Source organism: Sorex fumeus, unplaced genomic scaffold, assembly GCF_029834395.1.
Source record: "Sorex fumeus unplaced genomic scaffold, SorFum_2.1 ptg000044l, whole genome shotgun sequence".
Lineage (NCBI taxonomy): Eukaryota > Metazoa > Chordata > Mammalia > Eulipotyphla > Soricidae > Sorex > Sorex fumeus.
This window is the reverse complement of record NW_026606101.1, coordinates 60,591,010-60,616,512: the sequence shown is the minus strand read 5'-3', so window position 1 is coordinate 60,616,512 and position 25,503 is coordinate 60,591,010.

Genomic DNA, 25,503 nt, shown 5'->3' with positions numbered 1-25,503 from the left:
GTCAAGGTATTTGCTTTGCATGCAGAGGACCCTGCTTTGGTCCCTGTCACTGCAGAGGGTCCCCAGCATGATTAGCAGTGATCCCTGAGCACAGCTGGGAATGGCCCAACACTCAAAAAATTTAAAAAATAATTGTTTATTTGGGAAGAAAGGAATGAAGGAAGGCAGATGGGATGAAGGGAGAAAGAGAAAAAGAAAAAGTAGAGCAGGAAAGAAGAAAGAAAGGTGGGAAGAGGAGGAAGGCCTGGGAAGGAGGGGAGAGAAACACATAAATTTACAGGTTGACACGGTTTGTTGCAGCCGGCAGCTGGGGGGTGGGGCTGGGGACACTTAACCTCCATATATTTTCTGAACGAAGTGGGAGGGAAGGGCTTCCTGCCATCCTTTGTCATCAAGCAGGCCAAGCCTGGCTAATGGGAACTGTCACCTGGGCCTTTCCAGGTCAGAGACGCAGAACAGCAATTAACTCTTCTGGAAGGCCCGTGGTACTGAGCGGGCCCTCCTCGGCCAGGTAGCTAAATCATTAAAGACACCGTTCTTTTCTGTGATAAATTGTGCAGGCGCGTGAAACCCGTTGCTGGCCATTAATCTGGGCTAATCAGGTTGAAAGCTGGGTTGTTTTATTTAGTAATTAACGGGTTATGTGGAAAAACATGATCCATGGTCTGGGGCGTGTCTGCGGAGCACTGTCCGGGAGGAATGAATGGGATTCTCGGGAGAGCTTCTCAGGCTGATGCAATTACAGCCATTGGCAAACTCTGACAAATGACCCTGGGCTGGTATTGACACCCAGGAAAGAAACGTTCCTGCCAACGATGCAGGCGGCATCGTGAGGGCCGATAATTGCTCTCTCTCCCTTCTTTCCCTTCTGGCCCCCTGCGATGCCAAACCCCAAATTTCAGAGGGGAGACGGGGTCGCAGGCCTCCTCACCGCACATCTATGCACGGCCCGTGTTTGTAAGCGGGCAGCTGACTGCACTCACCCAAAATGAGGGTGCCACAAAGACACGGAGGGAGGTGGAAGGAGGAGAGATGGCTCTGGAGGAATCAGTGGGGCTGAGGTGTGCCCCGGGGCCCCAGCAGGAAAACAAACACTTGGTAGCTGCATGGATGGATCCCAAGGCTGCCCAGGAACTGGGCAAGGGGCGTGGGCGGGAATGTGACCGTAGAGTGGGGTAGAGGGTCTCCCGGAGATCACTACTGAAAGCAAAGAGCGCAAGGCTTGGCTCACCAGCCGCGATGGGGAGGGCTGAAGTTCCAGAGGCTCTTTCCAGGCCTTCCCTCTCTCCTCCCAGCCAGTGCTGCCAACTCTTCATCCTGGCCGCTCTCCCATCCACCGCTGCTTCTCACCGCAGGGCACCAACGCCCCTGTTTTAGAAGCTACTTTGGAAGGATACTTGCTTCCTTTTTGCACTTTTGCATGACTTGTTTGGTTTTTATTATCTATAATCCCCATCCTCCACCACTTTTTTAAAAATTATATCACTATCAGATACAGTTACAGACTTTCATGATTGTTTCAGCCATACAATGATCAAACATCCATCCCTCTACCAGTGCTCATTTTCTACCACCACTATTCCCAGTATCCCTCCTGCTACCCCCCATCCCATCCCACCCACTTCCTTCTCTCTCTCTACTTTTGGGCATTATGGTTTGCAATACAAATACTAAGAACCCATGATGTTTTGTCCTTAGTCTACATTCAGCATGCATCTCCCATCCCGAGAAATCCCTCCAACCATCATTGACTTAGTGGTCCCTTCTCCATACCAACTGCCTTTACCCTCAGCACCTGAGGCAGGCTACCAAACTGTGGAGCAATCCTCCTGGCCCTTATCTCTACTGTCTTTGGGTGTTAGTCTCATGTTATGTTATTTTATATTCCACCAATGAGCGCAATCATTCTATGTCTGTCCCTCTCTTCTGACTCATTTCACTCAGCATGACTTCGTCTTTTCTAACAGCTGCGTAGTATTCCATTGTGTAGATGTTGTTTTTGTAATGACCAGGGGACATACCTCTTTGGCTGTGTTGCTGGTCGGGGGGGCTTGAGCGTTTGACTTCATTGCTCACACCTTGGCTGTAGGACGCACTGGGAACCACACACCGGGCTGTGGTGTTCTTACACACCTATCTGTGTGCCAGGGGCCCCACACAGCAGAGACAGTGGGATACTTTGTGCATGTGGGTGGCACTGGGGATCAAACTGATGGTCTCACATTTCCCAGGGCAGGCACAGAAACATCCCTGGACTCCTCCACTTCCAGTCTCCCGTCCTCTGATGTACTCTCCTCCACGGAGCCAGGATGCTCATTCTGAATTGCAAGGCAGCCTGGAACCCTTGGGAGGCTTTAAGTGATTTAAAGATAAAGCCTGATCTGGCTGCTGAGGAATCAGGGACTTGCCGGCCTCTCCAGTCTCTGCCTCTCCACCCTCCAAGAGCCAGACCCTTCCGTCACATAGCCCAAACTCACCAAGAGGCTCAAATCCTCTCTCAGAAACTTATCTCCTGGCGGCCCTTCCATGCACTCCCTCTTTGCACCTCTGCTAAGGTGAGCCTCTTCCTGGAAAACTTGTTTGGCTTTGGGGTATAAGGTGCTTTCAGGGTGCCCTTCCCCATGGATTCCTCTCTGCTCTCTCACTCTTGTCCCTGCTCTGCGAAGGCAACCATCACCTCCATGGGATCGTTTGCATTTCTAGCCCCTAAACTGGTTCCTCTGCGTGTAGTAGGTGCTTGGTAAAATGTGTTGGATAAAAGCAGGAGAGAGAGTACAGTGGGCAGGGTATTTCTTTGCATGCGGCCAACCCAGATTCAATCCCCAGTACCCCCTATGGTCCCCCAAGTCCTGCCAGGAGAAATCCCTGAGCAGAGACAGGAGTAATCCCTGAGTACAGTTGGGTGTGACCCCCAAAGCAAAACAAAACATGAGTTGAATAGATGATTCTGTGGAAAAACAGAGGAAGTAACTTTGTTCTTGCTTTTATGAGTGTTCCTAGATGCTAGGTGAAATTTACAAAGTTAAAACAAGTGATTTGGAAGGAATCAAAAAAGAGAAGGGTGGGAGAGAAGAAGGAAGGGAGGTAGGAAGGTAGGAAGGAAGGAAGGAAGGAAGGAAGGAAGGAAGGAAGGAAGGAAGGAAGGAAGGGAGGGAGGGAGGGAGGGAGGAAGGGAGGGAGGAAGGAAGGAAGGGAGGAAGGAAAGAAGGAAGGAAGGAAGGAAGGAAGGAAAAAGGGAAAGAAGGAAAGAAGGGAGGGAAGGAAGGAGGGAGAGAAGGAGGAAGGAAGGGAGAAGGCAGGAAGAGGGATGAAGCAGATGAGAAATCAGAGACAGGCCAGAGGAAGAACAGGACCCCCATGATCCAGCTCAGGTCTCTCCGGAGAGCTGACTGCATAGTAATTCATATTAAAATGTGACAGAGCGTTCTTTTCAGAAGATTTATAATTTAATCTCCTCGAAGAAGGCTGTTGACCTTTTGATCCATTTCTCCAGGTGAGCAGCTATGGGTGTGAGTGGGGATAGCTGACATTTCCGCAGAACATCAAGGGCTGGAAACAACGTAAGGAGCCTCCACTGAAAGTTTACATTAACATTCTAGGGTTCCGGGAGCAGTGCAGCTGACAGAGAAGAATGAGTGTTTAAAGCCAGAAAAAAAAATTAGGGCTTCAATTATGTCCCCAGCATCAGCTATGTAATTTTAGGTAATTTATTGGATCTCTCTGTGTTTTACATTTTGAGGGTATAGGGGTTGGGCCACACCCAGTCACATGCAGGAGCTACTTCTGGCCCTGTGCTTGGGAATTGCTCCTGGAGTGTGCTCAGTGGTAGGGGACCGTGTAGTGCCAGGGATTGAATGCGACGTCTCCTGTATGCGAAGTGTGTGCTCAGCCCACAAACTCTCTCTCTGGTCTTCTGCGCCCTAAATCTTTTCATCTACAAAATAAGCATAATCACAATACAGACCTAGTATGCTCTCATTCATATCAAGTGCAATGCTAACAATTACGAAAAATATGTTTATCATGGGCTGGATATTTTGTTTCAGGTTGTACGTGGAATTCCTCATGGAATCTGTGAACAACACTCTAGTCTTTTGTTGTTGCTTGTTTGGGGACTACACTGGGCCATGCTCAGGGCTTAGCTCTGTGCTCAGGGAACACCGGCAAGACTCAGGGGACCCAATGCAGTGCCGGGGATCAAGCTCAGATCATCCTCATGCAAGGCCACTGTCCTATTTCTCCAGCCCTTGAACAATATACTGTTCTTATCCCCAGATCATAAGTGAGGTGAAATGCAGCCCAGAAACATTTAGTAAATTGTTCAATGTTGCATGGTGAGTGGAAAAGCCAAGATTGGTCCAGTCTAGCCCCTGCACTTTCTCAACTCTGAAGCCCAGAGCCTGGCCCCCTGGCTCCATCCATGAAAATTGGTATGAGTGGAGGCAGTTTCTTAAGCATCAGCACAAACTGCATTTGGTCAAGGTCATTGTTCAAAGAAGGGGCTCAGTAAATATTGGCTTGTTGAACTATGATGCCCCGAAACCTGAGTCTAGGATTGAGAGCTCCACCCCTTCTTTCTGCCTTTGAATGGGATCTCACTCTTCGCTGGGCAGAAACCCTGCAACTGGGGCTGTAGGAGGTGTGTGCCCAGAGAAGAACACATTTGAGGGAGTAAAGGGTGGGACAGGATTCCAGCACCTTTGGGTTTCTGATCAGTTTCCTGGCATGTGAAGTCCGGTGGGTCCCCAAAGTTTTCACCTCTTTTCATAGCAGAGGCTAGGTCTTGAGTTCATACACTTGGTGGACGATGAGGTCAAGACTCCCCCAATGGAGCCCCTGGCGTCTTCCCGGGCTCAGAGGGCTGAGCTGCCTGTGGGACTGGGCCTTGGACATCAGGTGAGCTGCATCCCCGAGAAAGCATCCCAACTGAGTCTTTCCTCCGGGTAAGTCCTCCAGCACTCATGGTGCGTCCTTGTCTTCCTGTCTGCCTGACCAAGGAAGGGATAGTCAGTGAGGTCCAAGGGTGTAGTAAGCCTTGGGCAAAGTGGGGGCATCGATGAGCCCTGGAGAAGGAAGGGTGGAGGTTGAAGCCAGACTTTGCTGGTCTGCCCCCCCCCACCCAGGTCTGACCACCCTGTGTCTGTGGGCCGTCTCCAGTCCTCCCTGTGTGCTGAGTGAATCACCATGGTGTCATGACAGGACTTCGAAGCGCGACATGAGAGTTTGTGTAAGTTCTTAGAAGGTGCTGGGGGCACAGTGACGGCTCCGAGTGTTGTGCCCGAGTTTCAGATCCCCAACTGTGGAGAGACCAAGTCTCCACCCACAATAATGCAAAAGCAAAAGAACTTGATTATTAGCCCGAGCCAGCGCTAGCCTGAGCTAGGGTCCAAGTCTCATCCAACACAGTGGAGTCTTGACAAGGACCCCGACTCCAAATCACAAGCAGTTTATATAGGGTTCAGAGTTAAGAAGCAACTTATACACTGCTCTACTTTTAGCATCGGCCCTATTACAGTGGTGGTCGGCAATTAGGCAACGGTTAGCAACAGTTTCTAAGTAGGGTACAGTGATCCCTCATGACCGGCCAGACCCAACTGTCCAATTCCTTATCTCGGCAAGTTACTCAACTGGGAGTTTGTCAGAAACTACAAGTCCTGCTTTGAGGAAACAGAAACTGAGGCCTAGCTGAGACTTAATGTTAGCTGCAACTTGTCATGGCATCAGTTTTGCCTTCATATGAACTGTCAGCTAGTGACTGTGCTTAATGCACCCACATTCCCCAAGGTATGACTCCTCACCAGGACTGAAGTGTAGCCAAAATTCTTTTCCACTGGAGGTCATCTCACTACCCTTCAGGGCCGCCTCAGTAGGGTGGGAAATGGAAGGATGATTCTTTTCTCTGCAGACATGAGAGAATGAAAGATACTCAAAATATCAACAAGGCCAGAGGACAAGATGTGTGTGAATAGACAGAGGAGACATTTGGGCTCCTGTATTCATCGCCGTGTCCTTCACAACAGCCACGATCTGGAAACAACTCGCATGTCTAAGGACAGAAGAGGGGAGAAAAGCAATCTGTGGTATTATCTACACAACGGAAGACTACTTGGCTATAAGAAAATATGAAATCACGCAATTTGCCGCTCATTGGATGGAACTGGAGGATACTGTGTTGAATGAAACTGACAGACACAGAAGGATCTCTCTCAAATGTGGGATGTGAAAGAAACAGAGGCAGAGAACCAATGGCCCAAGGCAACAGAACCTGGAGGCTGGTCTGCAGAACTGAGCAGGAAGGGGAGAGGAGTGTGTGTTTAAGGGGGGGACCCTGAGACAATGGTGGAGGGAAGTGGCACTGGTGATAGGGATGGTGTCGGAACATTGTGTGCATGAAACCCTATCTTGAACAATGTCGTAAATCAAGGTGCCTGAAATAAATGTTTTAGAATAGCATGTAGTCTGCTTCGCCCTGAGGCAATTATTACTCAAGGAGAAGGGTCCTCCACTCTGGCTTCTATAAGGACCAGGTGGACCAGAGGGTGTTCTGCCAGGTTGAGGCTCAGTGAGCTGGGCAAGCCGGTGGGTAATGGACGAGAATATGGGTAGGAAGGCACCTGCTTGTTGAATCACCCGACTGTCTCCGTCTGGCCTCTTCCAGAGCTTGACCAGAGGACATTCACTAGCTTCTGGAAGTGCTTTAGGTCATTTTAGAAACGAACTTCAAGAACCAGACTTGGTGGCAATTCTCTAATGTGCCCTTTAAACAGCCCCTTCGACTCTCAAGTTTGGGTCAAGCATCTCTTATGCAGAGCATGTACCTGGGGGCAATCCCACGTTATCCCGAGTCACTCTCACTTTCTGGACACGCCTAGGGTCTCACTGAGCATCCCTTGTTGTCCTGGGACCTTGCCCAAGTGCCCCCACAGGACCTGCCACATCCCTCACCCCTGTAAAGGACATCAGGTTTCCTCTCTGTACCTGAAGATCCTGAAAGCATTGTAAAGGACCTGATGATTGATGATGCTTTGTCTCAGCGGTGCTTCTGCCTGAGAAGCCGCTGTGAGTCTGTGAACAGCTACAGACCCGCGCCCCTTAACTCCGCAAAGCTCCATCCTGTCCATTACTTGATTCCAGCTTAAACAGCCCCATAATCGATCTCTCCGATGCCCATCTTAGAGGTGAGGAAACCATGGCAGGGAGAGCAGGGCTTGCACACAGGACCCCAACTTCTCTAGCCCCTTGGGAGCATCCTGAATTCCTTCCTGTCTGTGTTCCAGAGCTGCTCTTGCTTTTCCCTTTATAAATTTATCTTTCAAAGCCTGGAGGAAAGAGAGAACTTATTTTGGAAGAAAGAAGGTGAAAGAAAAAAAAAAAACAAAGAACAGACTGGAGGGTCCTGAGAGTCTGTGGCAGCAACTAAAAATGCTCTGTGGAAACCTGAGGGAAGCAGGTTTGGGGTCTGGCAGGGAAAGTCCAGGGCCTTGTTATTGCCCCCTGCCCACGGCCTAACAGAGGCCACACACTGGCTAGTGGAGGACAGAGGGTCTGAAGGCCAGGCCTGGACCTGCAGCGCTTACCCAGAGGCCGCCCCAGAGCTCCCAAACTCCAACAGCCTCCTTTGAAGGAGGGCCAGGATGTGGCCAGAGCAGGGAGGCCCGGCCAAGCCACTGGCCAGGGCAACCTCGCCCAGCGCTGTCGTTTCTAAGTAACACAGACCAGGGAGGGAGCATGGGATCCCAGCCAGTGCCGGCCTCAGCAAGGAAGAGCTCAGTGGGGCTGCCCCTTAGCTGGCTGGGGCTTGGCTCTGAGCCTCCACCCGGGGTTATGGCGCCCTCTGCCTGGGGTGGGCCAGAGACCATGAGAGTACAAGGCTTTGTGAGCAGGAGGCATGGCAGGAGGAGGAGGTTCTAGGTGGTTGGCACCTGGTCAAGTCGGAGCACCTCAGGTGAGGGATCCAGCAGGCCAAGGTCTCTCACAGGAAACCTGTCATGGTGGACGAGGTCTGGGGGCTCATGGTGGGGAGGAACTAGGGCAAGGCGGGAGCTTCTGAGAGAAACTGTTTGTAACCTTAGAACAAGGGGACAAGAAGAACTTCTCCATCTCCTCTTCTGGGTTCCTGTGACAGCAACTCCCACCCACCCCCCAAACACACACACACACACACACACACACACACACACACACACACCAACTTCCAGACTGGTGACAGGGAAGATTTTCCTGATGGGAGGCCTCTGCTGGCTCCAGGCTCCCAGCCTGTGGAAAAATTGTAAACAAACACATATTCTCTTTTTATGTGACGAACTTGGGGATGGGGAGTCATGGAAAAAGATAATTTATTTTGGGGGGTGGGGTGGGTCCCCCAGAGACCACGATCTCTGCCATATTCTTTTGACTCAAGCTGGGTCTGGTGCACCCCCTTAAATTCCTCCCTATTTCAAAGCTCTTCTTTTAGGTCTACCCGTCCCTCGTATTTTAGAAGAAGAATGTTCTTTGTTTTTGTCTTTTTTCTTCTTCTTTTTTTTTTCTTTTTGGGTCACACCCGGCAATGCACAGGGGTTCCTCCTGGCTCTACGCTCAGGAATTACTCCTGGTGGTGCTCGGGGTACCATATGGGATGCTGGGAATTGAACCTAGGTCGGCTGTGTGCAAGGCAAATGCCCTACCCGCTGTGCTATTGCTCCAGCCCCCTCTTCTCTTTTTTTAAATTTAGGCCATAGCCAGCTGTGCTCAGGGCTTACTCCTGGCTCTGTGCTTCAGAATTAATTTCTGATGGGGCTCAGGAGACCATATGCAGTGTCGAGGATCAAACCCCAGTCAGCTGCGTGTAAGTCAAGCAACCTACCCATTGTCCTCTCTCTCTCTCTCTCTCTCACACACACACACACACACACACACACACACACCTTTTGAAAGGTATCTTTATAAACTAAAAACACACGGGAAAGGGGCTGGAAAGACAGTGCAATGGGAGACACGCTTGCTTTGCAAGCGACAGACCCAGGGTCAATCCCTGGTTTTGCAGATGGTCCCTGGTGCTCCAGGAGTGATTGTGGAGCCCATAGCCAGGAGTAAGTTCTGAGCAGAGCAGAGAGTGGCCCAATCCCTCTTTGCCCCCCAACTTTTTTTAATTCATGAGAAAATACATAGGTAAGTCTGGACACAGGGGACACAGTTGTGGAAGAAAACGTGTCCCTGGGCCCTGGGCAAAATGTGTCGCTGGGCCCCTGCAGGGACAAAGGAGACATGCAAAGCTCAGGGGACCCCAGGCAGAGCGTGGGCATGCCCGGGCTGTGACCTCGAGCCGCGCTGGAGACCACGCTGGAGACGGGGATGGAAATAGAAAACTCATCTGTCCCCGTTCACAGCGCTGGGGGAGGTCAGGCCTCCCCCTGACCCGCCAGCCCCCCTCCACTCCCTGGTCTGATCACGTGCAGCTCCCTGGGGGCCCTATTGTCTGGCCCAGGAGCGGGGGTTCATTGGGGAAACCCGTCTCTGGGAATGGCAAGGGAGATTTCAACCGTGGAGTCGGACTTTTGTGTCACGACAACTGTGTTTTGTTGGGGGGATTGTCTTTTTTTTTCAAATCACAGCACACAGAGAACCCTAAGAAAGTCCTCCCCCTACCCCCCAACCCCACCCCGCTCCCACCCTCCCCCCCTGGGCTGTGACAGACAGACGCATCGTTTCTTTTTTTTAGCCCATCAGTCAGGGGGGAAAATGGGAAAAAAGAGAAATGAAAGGGAAGAAAGGAGAAAGCAGCCCCTGGAGATCCTCCCGTCAGCCACGTGGGTCGCACAATCAAATCTCAATAGCTCCTTCCAGGGCTTTGTAGGGGCCCTCTCGGAGGGGCGTCATCCTGGGGCGCAGAGTGGCTGTGCCCCCCAACTGCTCCTTCCGGCCAGACAGACTCCTCTCATTTGTGGATTGTGTTCCCAGCCACGGGGAGCCTCGGCCAGGCCTGAATCGCCTGGGCCAGCCTGGAAGAGCTGCCCGTCCATCAGGAATGCAGCAGGGGCCAGCGCTGCCTGCAATTGCTTTTCATGTGGCTGCGAAGCGAGTTCAGCTCAAGCATGAGCTTGGCTGAGAGCAGGAGCCAGGGCACGGCTGCTGGGGGTCCCGGGGGCAGTCAGCATGCAGGGCAGAGCGGGGGTGCCTTCAAGATCATCTCAGAATCCTGTAAGGGGGGAAACCTGTAAGTTTCCTACTGATCTGCAAATCAACTTAAGAGCCTGGAACATCTTAAGGAAGTGCTTTTTTTTTTTTTTCCTGCCTGAAACCTCAGATCTGCTTAGGAAATAGGGAGCTGCCTTGCACGCGGCTGACCCGGGTTCGATCCCTCACATCCCATATGGTCTCCCAAGCAAGACCAGGAGTAATTCCTGAATGCAGAGCCAGGAGTAATCCCTGAGCATCGCAGGAAATGACCTCCCCGCACCCCCCCCCCAAAAAAAAACCCCTTAAGGAAACAAAACAAAACAAAACAAAGAAATCTCGTTAGGTCTTAAAGTTTCAGAGGTGTGTATTGGGAAGGTGTCCAGGAGATGCGCCCACAGATATGCAGCCTGCATTTTTATGGGGCCATTGATTCTTTGGACATGTCAGTTTAGCTTTTTGATACTACTTCTTCCAGAGTACAGTAATAGTAACAAAAATAACATTATTCACTGTCTTCTGCCCTTAGTGATGGTGAAGAATTATTTTATTTATTGATGCATAACTGACATATTATATATACATATATATAAAGCATACAACAGATAAGTTTCATAACATGTGAAACCATTACTGCCAGCAAGATTGTCAGCCCCAAAGTTCCCTTGTGCCACCCCGAAGTACCTTTCCCCTGCCCTTAAGTAAACATCAAAATGATGTCTATTGATCCACTGACCTATCTAACTAGTTTGACATTCCTAGCATTTTCGTTTTCTGGAAGCATGCATTATTTACTTTTTTTAAAAAAATAACTTCTTTTTGAAATAGTTTTGTTCTTGGAAATATTATTTGAAGATCCACCCATAATGCTGTCTATGTCACTTGTGTGTTCATTTTGATTTCTGAGTGGTATTCATTTGCATGCTTATATCAGAGCATGTCTGTTTCTCTGGTGGTGACTGTTGGGGTTATGTTCAAATTTTGAGAGTTGTGAGTGAAGCTGCCATTAGTGTCTGTGCAGAAACAAACCCTTATCTAGATACATGCTTCCGTTTATCTGCTGTAGAGATCTAGGACAGAACAGCTCAATCATACGGAAACTTTTAGAAATTGTCTCCTGTTTTCCAAAGTGGTTGGCAAATTTAGAAAAGATATGTAATATTCTCATGTAATTTTCCCCATATATTCTTCAGTAAAATATCCAACTCTAGTGCCCATATTTTTAATTGACTTGTTTGAGTCCTTCTGATTGAGTTTTGTGAATTCTTTGTATATTCTGAGTACACCAGATATACAATTTACACGTATTTCCCCCCAGAGTATGGCTTGTCTTAACAGTGTCTTTTGATGACCAGTTTTAAAATGTGATGATATTCAATTTATCAATTTTTTCTTTCATAGATGCTTTAGGTAAGTTATATAAGACGTGCTCGCATAACTGAAGGTTGCAATAGGCTTTCCCCTATGTTTCCTTCTGGAAGTTGTGTAGTTTTACAATTAGGTATATGATCCATTTCATGGTAACACACAGTGTATTAAAAGGATTTGTTTGCATATACAATTGTTCCAGTATATTTTGTTAAGAAAGGCTATCATTTTTTTTACTTCATTAAATTGTCTTTCAACATTTGTCAAAAATCACGTGTATGTGCGATTTAAATCTCTGCTGTCTTCCGTATAATTGATCTGTGTCCAAAAGCCAGTACCACACTGACCAAATCACTCAAGTGTTAAGTCTATCTTTGGCAGGTGGGGGCAGGAGGGAACTCAGTGCTACTAAAATCAAGTTGACTCATGTAATCATGCACTTATAGCGAAAAAAGATCCCTGCCAGCCATGTATGCCAAATATGGATGCATAAAGCTTAACTTTTTTTTTTCAGATAAAAGGGTTAATAAGCAAGGAGAGAAAGCAACTTTGATGTAAAGAATTGTTCTTTCTTTACATCAAAGTTGCTTATACGTCCCTTAGGAATTATGATTTTGATTTGGTTTGGTTTTGAGTTTAATGACAGGGTTGAGATTACACTCCAGTGGAATGTACTTTTTTTTCTCTAGATGTGCAAAAGGCTGACATTTGATGCTTTCTTGAACCGAGTTCTACCCAACTCCCTGTCCTTTTCCCAAACTCCAGGCATCACCCAGTGTCCTCACCAGAAGGGCTTTTCCTTGCCTTCTATTGTTCCTTGCCCCCTGCCAGTGACCTGGTCTCCTTTTTCTTATTTGTGTGGATTTCTTCTTGAACCAGCACCACTCTCCATCACTCGAGGCTCATCTCAGATGCCACCTCTTCTGTGAAACCTCCTCTCACTTCCCCAAGGCTGCAGCGGAGACTCTCCAACCCCCATCCCAAGTGTGCTCAGAACCTCACAGCCAAAATGGAAAGTGCAGTGTGTGGGAGTGACAACAGATTTGGACTTCAGAAGAGAAGAGAGATGAATTGGATGACATAGCCACAGAAACACAAAAGGAAAACAGAGAGAGAGAGAGAGAGAGAGAGAGAGAGAGAGAACCAAAGAGATAAATAAGAGAACAGAAAAAAGAAACAGAACGGTAGGAAGCTGTAGAACAGTTCCACACATGCTAATATATGTATAATTGGGGTCATAGAAGGAGAGGAAGGAATGCACAAAAAATACTGCATAATGACTGAAGTATTTTAAAATTTTATTTTTCTTAAAAAAAAAAAAACACCAACAAGAAACGGCATACCCACAGATCCAAGTAAGTCAAAAAACTCCCAAGCACAAGAAATGTAAAGAAAACTTCAAGGCATCTTTCAATCCAATTATAACACCAATGATAGACTTTTCCCAAAACAATAGCAATTAGAGGGGAAAAAAAAGACAGCATGCACAATGGAACAAAGAGTAGAATATATTCACATTGATTCCACACAGGAAACAATGCAATACAGAAGATAGTGAATCAATGTCTGCAATGTTCCAAAAAGTTAAAAACAACTCAGAGTTCCATACCCAGAGAAAAAAGCTTTGAAAAATGAAGGAGGAATAAAGATTTCTCCAGAGACAGAAAAGCTAAAATAACTCAGCAGCAGCTCTATTGCAAGAAACAGTCAGTGAAATCCACAAAAAATAAGATCAGATGGAAACCTGGGTCTTTAGGAAAGAATGAAAAACCCCAGGCTGATCACTCTTCCGGTGAGCACATAGAACTGTCCTTAGTTCTCAAGTCATTTTCAAAGATGACTGTTAAGAAGATGACTGTTAATGGCATATTGTTTATTTATTATTTATCTTATTTATTTATGTGGTTTAGGGGCCACACCCAGTGGTGCTCAGGATTTACATCTGGCTCAGTGCTCAGGAATCACTTCTGGTGGGGCTAAGGGGACCATATGTGGTGCCAGGGATCAAACCTTGGGTCAACTGTGTGAAAAGCCAAGTACTATGTCTCTGGTCCCAAATAATGGACCATTTAAATAAAAAAATAGTAATGATGTAGATAAAAATTCCATAATTTTTATCAAAGGATGATGATGTATAATGACAATCGCATGGTAATTAAGGGAATATAAGATAGGAGTGGACTTTTGTAAGCTTCTGATACCTTTATGTGAAGATCATATCTTCTTTTGGAGGGAGACTAACTCTGGCGATGCTCAGGAGTTACTCCTGGCAGAGCTGGGGGACTATAATGGATGCTGGGGATTGAACCCAGGTCAGCCGCGTGCAAGGTAAATGCCCTACCTGCTGTACTAGTACCTGGACATAATACCTACTTAATTAAGGATGTCATATAAACTCAAGGTTAGCATTTAAAAAAAAGGAAATGTATAGCTGATATGCCCACAAAGGAGATCAAGTTACATCATCACGATCACGATCATGATCATCCTGTTGTTCAACGATTTCCTCGAGCAGGCACCAGTAACGTCTCCTTCTCCCTAGCCCTGAGATTTTAAAAGAGCCATTTCAATGCTCTTTCAGGATTAGGAGAATGAGACCCATCATTGTTACTGGTATTTGACATATTGAGTACGACACGGGAAAGTTAAATCATAAAACATATTTAATTTATTCAGGCAAAGGTGGGTCAGGTTCACTTCAGCTCTCTCTCTGTTACTGAATCAAGCGAAAGCTGTTAATGCAAAAGTGAGCTGTGAGCTCTGGCTTTGGAGAAGACCAGTCGGTACATTGTTGCATGATGCTCCAGCTGTAGCCGCTCTTCTTCGAGGTTCCCAGTCCTGCCGTCTTGGGGGACTATTATTCCTCTCTTCCTCAAGGTCAATCCCTCCCAGCCTCAGTGGGCCCTAGAGCAGAGGCAATGCCTTTAGGTCCCCCTCTGTCCCCTCTCTGAGCCCAGTGCAGGTTAGATGCCAGAAGCCAAAGGCAGGGACCCTCCGCCCCCCCACGCAGTGCGCACCTAAAGAAGCAGCACCCAAATTCGCCCAGTGCAGTGCAGAGATAACTGCCCGTGTCAGACTCAGCGCCTCTCCTCTGTGAGTCCTGTGAGGAGGTTGGCAGGGATTTAGGAAAAACCTGAAGCTTTAAAAGCACAGGTGAGAAACATCACCAAATTCCCCAGGTTGCAGACTGTAGAGTGACTGGGTCCCCCATGCCCTGGGGTCAGCCTGAAGGTCTCTGCCTAGGCATCACCACTGCCTCTTGGCCTGATAAACGGGGGAATCTGGCGCTGGAGAGAGGGTGGAAACCTGGAGGCTGACCTGTGAGTCGGCTGGCAGTCGCAGGTGGATGAGACGTTTCCAGCCCCGATTTCAGTATCCCCACGTTGCTCACAGATGCGATAGTGGGTAGGGTGCTTGGAAAGGCCACGACTATCACCCGGCCCTGACTGGCATGATGACCGTGGAAGTACATTCCAGAAAGCTTGAGGAGGGGAGGTAGAATTTGATGTGAAATGTGAAATGAAAAGGGAAATATGTGTATGTTCTTTTTTTTTGGGGGGGGGGGCGAGGGGGTGTGTTTTCCAGTGATGCTGAGGAGTTACTCCTGGCTCTGCACTCAGCAATTACTCCTGGTGGTACTTGGGGGACCATATGGGATGCAGAGGATTAGACAAGGATCAGTCATGTGCCAGGCAAACAACCCTCCCCACTGGACCTTTGCTCCAGCCACACGTGTGTATGTCTTTGAGGTTTGACATGTCAGAGACGGGACCTTAACTTTAAGCAGTCAAATCTTTTAAAGGCCTTTAGGACTGGATGAAGTCAGAACTCGCCCTCCACCTGGAGTCAAGAAACGTTCTTCCTGTTGGGGGCCGGAAGATAGTACAGCCGGTACAGTGCTTATCTTGCATCAGCCAATCTGGGTTTAATCCCTGCATCCCATATGGTCCCCCAACCCCATCAGGAGTGATTCCTGAGTGCAGAACCAGGAGAAAGCCATGAGTATCACTGGGTGTCTCCCAAACAACTGCTCCCTCCAAAGAGTAAAAACCCTATCTTTTGGGACCTCAGTTTCCTCTCTTGTGAGGAAGTTGAACCCCCAGGTTGGGCCTGCTTTTTTTTTCCAGCTATTTCACACCTCTCTATCCCCTTCTCCCCCACACACACCTCAACTGGGGAACACAAGGAGAGTCTGGTGCTGATCAGGACACTTTCTTAGGTGCACCATACTATTCCTACCCGGGATTACCCAGCAGACTTGGGACTGGGACACGTCCCAGCGGTGCTGAGGGGACCCTGAGCTTGCGTTTCCTGTCTCTGAATGACAGGAGCCATGGCGGGCACACGGCTGCCCACGCTATGGCATGGGCCATAGCCAGTACCCCTGGGCCCACCTACCCCTCGGGCTCCGTGCAGGTGTGCAAATGTTTGTAAGTGTCAAGGGTACAATGGACATCATAGCCCCTCACCAGAGAGCCAGTAGTTCCACCCCATCCCCTGAACCCCAGGAAGCCTCCATCCGCCACTGTCACAGGGCAGGGCTGTGTTACTGGACTCTGTCTCTTCCCTGCTCTGTTTCTTCATGAGTCACAGAGGAGCAGGAGGACCTCCTGGTGTCTTTCTCCCTCTTATTTCCGCTTGCCTGACCCTCTCGAGTTCCACCTGCATTGGAGCAAAGGCAAGATTTCCCCCATTCCTCACAGTGGGGTGTTGGTCCTTTGGGTTTACACCCCAGCTGCTTCCGTCCCCGCATCAGCCACCTGGAGACCAGGACTGGCCCTGGAAAGGCCCCAAGAGACTTGAAACCAACTCTGCCCTCTCACCCCTCCACACCTGGAGCCAGAGCTGCCTGGCCAGCGAGGTGGTGCCCAGGCCAGGTGGTGCCCAGCCTCGCGGGACATCCCCAGCTGGCAGAGCCAGACGCGGGCTGCAAATACCCAAAGGAAACATTTTCAGAAATAGGGAACTTCAAACATCCAAGTGAGGCTGGGAGAGAAGCCTGCCAGTGCTCACCACGCTGCGCCTTGAGCTGTCAGGCCAGGAGCGTGGTGTGCGATGCGGGGAAAATCCAGGGGCTCACCCGGGAGGCCGCAGGGTGTGTCCCCTGGGGTGGTCTGGGGGTTCACTGTAGGAAAGGGGAGACCCAGAAAGAGAGTGGAGAGGTGTGATGGCTTTTGGGGTTTGTTTTTCACAAATTTATTTTTATTTGAGTCACTGAAATTAGTCGTGATTGGGGTTCAGGCACATGTCTCAGCACTAACCCCTTTCCCAGCACCCACTTCTCTCCTTCATTGTTCTCCCCCAACCCTGTTTGTCTTCCTCCCATCAGTCTGATTCTACAAGAGGTTCTTATTTTTATTTATTTATTTTTAATTGAATCACATGAGACAGACCTTTGCAAAGCTGTTCATGATTGGGTTTCAGTCATACAGTGTTCCAACACCCATCCCTCCACCTGTGTACATTTCCCAGCACCAGTGTCCCCCCCAGGTTCCCTCCCATTACCCCCCAACCCACCCACCCTCTCTGTCTCTGTCTCTGTCTCTGTCTCTGTCTCTGTCTCTGTCTCTCTCTCTCTCTCTCCTCCCTCCCCCCTCCCCCTAAGAAGCTCTCTTTTTTTTTCTTTTTGGTCACAGCTGGCATTGCTCAAGGGTTACTCCTGGCTCTGCACTCAGGAATCACTCCTGGCGGTGCTTGGGGGACCAAATGGGATGCAAGGGATTGAACCCAGGTCGGTTACATGCAAGGAAAATGTCCTCCCTGCTCTGCTATCATTTCAATCCCCCAAGAGGCTCTTCTTAAAAAAAATGTATATACATGTATATACATGTGTGTATATATATGTATATACATGTGTGTATATATATATGTATATACATGTGTATATATATATCACTTGATCACTTGGTACCCCCGTTACTCATCGATTTACTCGAGCGGGTGCCAGTAGCGTCTCCATTCATCCCTGTTGCGTGCTAGCGTAGCCCAATGGCATCTGCTCGTTCTAGGAACATGCAGAGCCTTAAACCGATCTTTCAGGTTCTTGACGAAAAAGTCTGACCACCTTGTAGGTGGGCGTCCACGCGATCTTTTGACGTCCCATGGAATCCAGTCAGTAATGGCTCTGGTCCAGCGGTTGTCTCTAAACCTCATTACGTGTCCAGCCCATATGATTTTTGATCATTTGATCACTCGATCACTTGACTTCCCGTTAATCATTGATTTGCTCGAGCGGGCGCCAGTAACGTCTCCACTTGTCCCTGTCGCGTGCTAGTGTAGCCCAATGGTGTCTTTTCGTTCTAGGAACACGAAGAGCCTCAAACCAATCATTCATGATCTTGATGAAGAAGTCTGACCATCTGGTAGGTGGGCGGCCACGCGGTCTTTTGACATCCCGTGGAATCCAGTCGGTAACAGCTCTAGTCCAGCAGTCATCTCTAAATCTCATTACGTGACTAGCCTATCTGATTTTTGACACCTTGGCAAACGAGACAGCGTCCCTGATTCTTGATCGTCGACGGAGGTCGGAACTCCGTATTCTTTCTCTCATTTGAGTGAAATGTGATACTCCAAGCATAGCTCTTTCAATTCCTCTTTGGGAGACCCAAATAGCATTCTCATCCTGTTTTCGCAGGGCCCAGGTCTCTGAAGCGTGTGTTAATGCAGGAAGAACAGTGGAATCAAAGAGATGTGCCTGGAGCTGGAGCTGGAGGTTCTTTGTCCTCTTAGTTATTTCTTCAACGCTCTTGAAGGCATTCCAAGCCGTTCTCTTCCTCCTGCGTAACTCAGAAGCTATATATATATATATCTTTACACTGTGGTTTGCAGTGCTGTTGCAGATAGGGTTTCATACATAACATGTTGCCGCCTGTCAGCACCACCTCCTTCCTCCTCCTTGTTTAATGCATCCTCCCACCAGAGATGTTGCCCCTCCCTGTCCAATCCCCCAACCCCACCCTCAGCAGCATGCTTCCTTCTGAATACCAGGTCTCCTGGCTTGTGTTCCCATTGTCTTTGGGTATTCGCTATTCCACCATAATCTTTCTTTATGTCCCGCATTTGGAAGTGATCACTGGCTGGGTGCAGTTTAGACTCGGTGTTCAGTGAAGCGCTTGGCCCCGGGGTGTGTCGGACAGCCCCAGCCGAGGCCGGGTGCAGCGATGGAGGGCTGTCGCCTGTGTGTATTGGCAGTGCAAATAGGAGAGCCTCCAGCTCTGAGTACATGGGCTTCTCTGTGTACACAGGGGCTGGGCCGGGCTGCCCCACGCGGCACTTCACGGTGACAAAGACAACAATGCCACCTTCTCCTAACTGTCAACAGCCTCGCTGCGCTCAAGTCTTTGGTTCAATATTTGCGGATCCAGGGGACCCACGTCTGTTTTGCAATATTGACTTAGATTCCTCACTTGCCAGAAAAAAAAATACAGTCTCCAGGCCTCTCTGCCCGTCTGCTGTGGGCTTCCAGAAGGTCGTGGCCTCGGCAGAGGAGGTGGGGTCCTGGGAAACCAGTCTGCTGACTTTCCAACGGCTGACCCTGCCAGCCTGCCCCTCTGCCGGGGGCCCGGCTGCAAATAGGGCTTGGGGGTCTCCTGGCTGTTCATGAGCCGTGCTGGGCAGTGGCTGGGAAAAAAACTTTGGCCCTCTAACCTGAGTTTCCAGCAAAGGCTAATGAGAGCGTTCCCTTCAGCAAGTTTTCTGGGGCAGGAGAGATGGTGAAGGGTTTAGGCACTTGCCTTGCATGTGGCCAACCCCTGTTCAAATCCCAGGAGTGATTTTATTATTATTATTATTATTATTATTATTATTATTTTGTTTTTTGGGTCATATGTGGCAGTGCTCAGGGTTTACTCTGGATTCTGCACTCAGGAATTATGCCTGGTGGTGCTCAGGGGACCATATAGGATGCCGGGGATCAAACCTGGCTCAGCCAGGTGCAAGGTAAGCCCCCTACCTGCTGTACTATCGCTCCGGTCCCCCAGGAGGGATCTTTGAGCACAGAGCCAGAAACCTGAGCACCTCTGGATGGGGCCAAAAAACAACACTTTAAAAAGTTGTTCTTTTTAATGTATTTGCCTTGTACACGGTGGATCCAAGTTCTATTCCCGAAAACATGCTATGCCAGAGGCGATTCCTGAGCAGGAAGTGAGGAGAAATCCCTGAGCACAGCCAGGTGTGGCCCAAACACCTAAGCCCACCCTGACCTCCAAAAATGAAAAAGGTGATTTTTTTTTCTCATAAGAAAGAGGGTCCAGAGAGATGGTATAGCTGGTAGGGCGCTTGCCTTGAAAACGTCCCCCCCCCCCCCCCCCCGCCCCGGGGCCATCACAGGCACCACATATGGGCCCCTGAACTCCTCCAGGAGTGATCCCTGAGTGCAGAAGCAAGAATAAGTAACACAGCTGTGTTTTCCCCAAAAACCCAAAACAAAAGAAAAAAAGAAAAAGAGGGGGAGCCAGCATGGCCACTCCATTCCCTGCACCAGGTCCCCACCGCTGGGCAGCCAGGGAACACCTCTTCAGGGAATCGACCAACTTCCTCCGCAGTTTCCCCTGTCAGCAAGGCCCTGGGACCGGCTGGGGGCGTGGCAGTCACACAGGGGGCGTGGCCTCCCCAAAGTGGGCGTGACCTTCTTCGAGGCAGCCGCAGTTATAGTTCCCACCCGGAGCACTCTCGACTCACATCCCAGCCTTTATCACCTAATTCTTTGGAAAAAATCCTGGTCGCCTCAACTATAATACAACAATAGTCCCCTGGCCTACTCCAATTCTAACAAAAGACCAGTACTCAAGAAGCTGTATAAGCCCAATATAAGAGAGCACCTCCTCCAATGCTTCACTAGATGCCCCTCATAAGCCACAGAATAATGCCTTAGAGGAAGGACAGATTCTAGAAAGGGAGAAGGGTGACCACTATTGACCAACCTTATTCAGAATCCTTTCCCACGATAAGAGGGAACAATGCTAGTGAATTCCAAGGTTTTACCTCTCGACAACCACAACAGCATGAAGAAACAGCACAAATCTCCACTAAGAGGAGAGGTTGAAAAAAAGAGTCCCAGATTTTCAACAGGGGTTACCCACAAATATGCTCTCTCTGATAAAGATTTCCGACATGAAATGCTGAGGATGTTCAAGGAGCTACTCAAAGAATCAATGGAGGAGACATCCAGAAAATTAAAGAAAGAAATGAAAGAAGCAGTGTAACAGATAGTCGTGAAAATACAGGAAGAAATGAGAGCAGAAATTAAAAAGCTACAAAAAGAAGTGTCACAAATAAAGGATTCGGTAGATGAAATTAAAAACTCACAGGGTGCCCTCAGCAGTAGAATAACTACAGCTGAAGACAGGATCACTGAGCTTGAAGATGAGCAACAGAAACCGCATAGGGAACAACAAACAATGGGAAAAGACCTCAAAATAGCTCTAAGGAGAATCAGAGACCCAGGGGATGATACCAAGAGGAACAATATTAGAATCATTGGCATACCAGAAAGATAGGGAGGCAACCCCAATGAAAAAGTCACAGTCAAAGAAATCATTACTGAAAAGTTCCCAGAGTTAAAGAATTCAGACATCCAGATGCAAGGAGCCAGAAGGGTGCCAGCTAAAAGAGACCCTAATAAAAACACTCCAAGTCATATCATAGTCAGAATGATGGATGCTGTGGATAGAGACACAATACTGCAAGCAGCAAAGTCAAAGAAGGAAATCATATACAAAGGAGCACGCCTTAGATTTACAGCAGACCTATCAGAGGAAACCCTCTAAGCCTGAAGACAATGGTGGGATATAATGAAAAAAATTCATTGAAATGAACTCCTCACCAAGAATACTTTATCCAGCTAAACTCTCATTCAAACTTGATGGAACCATTTTATAGATAAACAACAGCTCAGGAACTTCATAGACTCAAAAACCAAACCTAAAAGAAGGATTAAAAGGGCTCCTGTAAGATAAGAAGGAAAACACTTATAAGTACAACCAACCCTTACAGAAAGATGGCACAAAACCCCATGACAATAATCTCTCTCAGTGTCAACGGTCTAAATGCACCAATCAAGAGACACAGAGTGGCAAAATGGATCCAGAAACTGAAACCAACATTCTGCTGTCTACAAGAAACTCATCTGAACAGTCAGAGCAAACACAGACTCAAAGTTAAAGGATGGAAAACAATCCTGCAAGCAAACATCTCCCTCAAAAAAGCTGGGGTGGCCATACTAGTATCCAACAACATAAATTTCATGTTGAAAAAAAATTGCAGAGACAGTGAAGGCCATTTTCTATTTATCAAGGGGTACGTACAACAGGAAGAAATTACACTCTTAAATGTATATGCACTGAATGAGGGACCAGCTAAATACTTAAAACAACAGCTAACAGATCTTAAGGAGGACATTGCTAGCAACACAATAGCAGTCAGAGACTTCAACATCACCTTTTCACTTCTGGATAGATCAACACGAGCAAAACTCAACAAGGAAGCATTGGCTTTGAAGGAAGAAATAGAAGACAGAGGGCCAATAGGCCTATACAGGGCTTTGCACCCCCAAAAGAAAGAGTACACATTCTTCTCCAGTGCACACGGAACATTTTCAAAAATAGACCACATGCTAGGCCACAAAACATACCTCAATGGAATCAGGAAGATAGAAGTAGTATCAACAATCTTTTCAGACCACAAGGTGCTGAAGATAGAAGTGAATCACACAAAGACACCGAGAAACAAATCAAAAACCGGGAAATTAAACAACTCAATGTTGAACAATGATTGGGTCAGGAAGGAAGTCAAGGACAAAATCAAAAGATACCTGGAAACAAATGAGAATGAAGACATGAGCTACCAGAACCTATGGGATGCAGCTTAGGTCGTGTTAAGAGGGAAATTTATAGTGTTGCAAGCATTCCTAAGGAAGGAAGGAAGGAAGGAAGGAAGGAAGGAAGGAAGGAAGGAAGGAAGGAAGGAAGGAAGGGCCTACATAGATAACCTAACCTCAAAGCTCAAGATCTTAGAAAAAGACCAACAAAAGGAACCCAAATTTAGCCGAAGGAAAGAAATAATAAAACTTAGAGCAGAAATTAATGACATGGAAGCCCAAAAAAAAAAAATCCAAAAGGTCAATGAAACCAAGAGCTGGTTCTTTGAGAAAATAAACAAGATTGATGAACCACTAGCAAGATTCACAAAGAAAGAGAACCCTAATAAACCGAACCAGAAATGAAAAAGGGACATCATAACAGAAACCAATGAAATTCAAAAGATCATCAGAGACTGCTTTGAGAGTCTGTATGCCGTGAAACAAGAGAACCTAGAAGAAAGAATAAATTCCTGGATTCCTATCATCTCCAAAGATTGAACCATGAAGACCTGGAATACCTGAATAGACACATTCATATCAAGGAAATTGAAACTGTAATCAAAAGTCTTACCAAAAACAAAAGTCCAGGACCATACAGATTCACTAGTGAATTCTTCCAAACATTTAAAGAAGACCTTTGGCCAGTTCTCCTCAAGTTTTTCCAGGAAATTGAAAAAACAGGAACTCTCCCAAACAGCTTCTATGAGGTACATATCTCCCTAATACCAAAAGCAAACAAAGACACCACCAACAAAGAAAACTGTAGGCCAATATCCCTGGTGAACACGGATGAGAAGATCCTCAACAAAATATGAGCAAATAGAATCCAATGACTCATCAAAAAGAACATGCACCACGACCAAGTAGGATTCATCCCGGGGACGTAAGCATGGTTTAACATTTGAAAATCAATCAACATAATCGATCATATAAACAAAAGTAAAGATAAAAACCATATGAGCATATCAACAGATGCAGAGAAAGCTTTTGACAAGATCCAGCACCTGTAATAGATGAAAACTCTCACCAAAATGGGTTTTGAAGGAACTTACCTCAAGATAGTCAAAGCCTTCTATGACAAACCCATGGCAAGCATTATCCTCAATGGGGAAAAACTAAGGACCCAGAAACAATAGACTTGTACAGTAAAGTCGTAGGCTATAAAATTAATGCCCCCAAATCCATGGCCTTTCTATACGCAAATAATGAGACAGAGGAAAGTGACATGAAAAAAAAAATCTCGTTCACAATTGTGCCCCAGAAAATCAAATACCTCAGAATCAGCCTTACTAAAGAGGTAAAGGACCTCTACAATGGAAACTACAAAATGCTACTCCAGGAAATAAAAGAGGACATGAGGAAATGGAAACATATCCCCTGCTCATGGATAGGAAGAATTAACATCGTCAAAATGGCAATACTCCCTAAAGCATTATACAGATTCAATGCCATCCCTTATAAGGATACCCATGAAATTCTTCAAAGAAATAGATCAAGCACTCCTGAAATTCATATGGAACAACAAACGCCCACGAAGAGCTAAAGCAATTCTTGGGAAAAAGACGTGGGGAGGCATTACCCTCCCCAACCTCAAACTCTACTACAAGGCGGTAATAATTAAAACAGCATGGTACTGGAACAAAGGCAGGTCCGCAGACCAATGGAACAGGGTGGAATATTTGTACACACAACCCCGAATGTATGAACATCTAATCTTTGATAAGGGAGCAAGAAATGTGAAGTGGAAAGCCTCTTCAACAAATGGTGCTGGCATAACTGGACAACCACAAGCAAAAAAATGGGCTTAGACCTCGACCTAACACTATGCACAAAAGTCAGATCAAAATGGATTAAAGATCTCAACATCAGGCAAAAATCCACAAGATACATTGAAGACAATGTCGGCAAAACCCTCCACTATTTGAGGCTAATGGTATCTTCAAAGATGACACTGCACTGACCAGCCAAGTGGAAACAGAGATAAACAAATGGGACTATCTTAAATTAAGAAGCTTCTGCACCTCAAGAGATACAGTGACCAGAATACAAAGAAAATCTACAGAATGGAAGGGATATTCACCCAATACCCATCTGATAAGGGGTTGATATCAAAGATATACAAAGCACTGGTTGAACTCCACAAGAAGAAAACATTTAAAACCCCATCAAAAAATGGGGCGATGAAATGAACAGAAACTTTCTCAAAGAAGAAATCTGAATGGCTAAAATGATGATCACTAATCATCAGGGAGATGCAGATCAAAACAACAATGAGATATCATCTCACACCACAGAGACTGGCCCACATCCAAAAGAACAAAAGCAACCAGTGTTGGTGTGGATGTGGCGAGAAAGGGACTCTCCTTCACTGCTGGTGGGAATGCAGACTGGTTCACTTCTTTTGGAAAACAGTATGGACGATTCTCCAAAAATTAGAAATTGAGCTCCCTTTTGACCCAGCAATACCAGCCCTGGGAATATATTCCGGAGAGGCAAAAAAGTATAGTAGAAATGACATCTGCACTTTTATGTTCATTGCTGCACTGTTCACAATAGCCAAAATCTGGAAAAAAAAAAAACCCGAGTGCAGATGACTGGTTAAAGAAACTTTGGTACATCGACACAATAGAGTACTATGCAACTGTTAGAAAAGATGAAGTCATGAAATTTACATACTACATGGAAAGTATCATGGTAAGTGAAATGAGACAGACATAGAAAGATTGCATTCGTCTGGGGAATATAAAGTAACAAAATAGGAGAATAACATCCAAAAATAGTCGAGATAAGTACCAGGAGGTTAACTCCATGGCTTGAAGGCCTGCAGCATATGCTAGGGGAAAAGGCATCTCAGATAGAGAAGGGAACACCAAGTAAAGGGTATTGGGAGGATCCTCCCAGGATGGGAGATGCATGCTGAAAGTAGCCTATAGACCAAACATGATTGCCACTCAATGCCTCTTTTGCAAACCTCAGTACCCAAAAGGAGAGAGAGAACAAAAGGGAATGTCCTGCCACAGAGGTGGGATGGTATGGGGGAGATGGGGAGTGGGAGGGATACTGGGATCATTGGTGGTGGAGAATGGGAACTGGTGGAGGGATGGGTACTCGATCATTGTATA